The 1710-nt window shown below is 34.2% G+C and overlaps 1 protein-coding gene across 1 annotated transcript in view; it reads right to left on the bottom strand.

Moving 5' to 3' along the window:
- LOC122360227 (oxidation resistance protein 1-like) overlaps positions 1 to 1710 on the bottom strand; it is a 47284-nt gene that overhangs the window by 3029 nt on the left and 42545 nt on the right. The window lies entirely within an intron of this gene.

Genomic DNA, 1710 nt, shown 5'->3' with positions numbered 1-1710 from the left:
GAGTCTGTGTATTTATGGTAAAGATTTCTTGTTGATCTATGTTTGATCTATGATTTGTTCGGTCTTTCATTCTATATTCCATTCGTTTATTCATTTGATCTATCATTTTCTATGTATGCTTAATTCATCTAATTCATAGCTAATTCACCTATATCATTATATCAGTCGTTTATGAGTTCTATATTTTGCTTGATTTTTCATTTGTGCATTCTATCATGCGTTCATTCATTCTGTCACCTGTCTTTCATTCAACATATCATTTGTGCAGCCCATTGTTCTATCTATTATATATTACAATATAGTTATGTATGTCATTTCAAAAAGTTATATTTTCAAGATAATTATTTAGGATTTTCATCTATCTATCTATCTATCTATCTATCTATACGACTTGACTTGATCAGATAACATAATGTGCCACGTAAACAGTACTCTCAAAGTAAGAGAATTGGTATCATGCCCCTCTACAGAGGGCATCAAAAGCAGCACAGCTCAATACAGGAGAAAGTCAGACTACAGGACATGAGGAGTGAAGCTTACAGAGACACACATTTATCAGCCAGACGAATCAGGCTTTAAATCTGATCATGTGTGCTTCTACATCAGTACAGCCCAACTGATGTAAACAGAGAAAGATGGATGGATGGAGATCAGCAAGAGCAAGGTTTGGCTGGGGGGCATACCAAGGGGTCTTATTTCAGGAAGGCTTAACTCACAGGTTAAGGAATGAGAAATATAACCGTAGTTAAGCAGAAGAGTAAAGGTTAGCAGGAAAACAGGGTAGCTTGCCAACGGCGATGCAAACCAAGGCAAATATCCAAGGAAAAGTTCAATAATTTACAATTTGGGTCTGATATTTATGTTTTGTTTTATATGTATATTTACAAAATATACTCAGTCAAGCCTCAGACTCTTGGATGTTTGCGCCGTTTTCATGGGGATAGGGGTTAGTGAGACCTCATCAACACTTTCAGGATTGGTTATTCCTTCAAAGTCAACATGAAATGACATCCACAAGCATTTCGCTAAAATAATGTGATGCATTTCAGACTAAGACATGATACTCAACAAAAAATAACGCATACAAGTTTGAGACAAGCATTGAAGCACTGAAATAATATGCAGCTGCCGTATAATATAGTATTTGATTATTATAATATACTTTCATAATATGGTGCAAATATATAACATGATGCATTACAACAAACCTTTACACTGATTAAAAAGTACAAAAACTAAAAAAATGAAGACTCAGGCCGTGAATATACTTGAACATTTATATTATAATATAATAGTGGATTATTTCGAAATATCTCATTTTTATAAATAAGTAAAAAAAAATGTCGCAATAGCATGCAGTGAAGAATCAGCAAGACCAAATAAGTGTATTAATAAAGCAAGTAGGGATAAATGTAATATCATGTTGACTTTCGTGTTATCATGTTGAGAGTATAATGATTTCTGTCTGAAGAGCAAGTCAGAACAAGCACTGCAGTCAAATGCAACTACTTGATCAAACCCTTCTTTAAAGGTCTCTGGGGGACAGCATGAGTCTAATTATTATGGTATTTGCCTCATTTATCGCCTCGTCTTATTCAAGCCATCTAAAACCCATTCTGTCAACCAGATAGAAATGCCAGTTGACAGATATCCAGTTTCAGTGTTATTGCAGAAATTCTATCAGCCTTTAAGTGTCATTTCATATCAAAA

The sequence above is a fragment of the Puntigrus tetrazona genome, chromosome 16, assembly GCF_018831695.1.
Source record: "Puntigrus tetrazona isolate hp1 chromosome 16, ASM1883169v1, whole genome shotgun sequence".
NCBI lineage: Eukaryota > Metazoa > Chordata > Actinopteri > Cypriniformes > Cyprinidae > Puntigrus > Puntigrus tetrazona.
The sequence above is the reverse complement of the archived record's forward strand: the minus strand, read 5'-3'. Positions and strand labels throughout refer to the sequence as shown.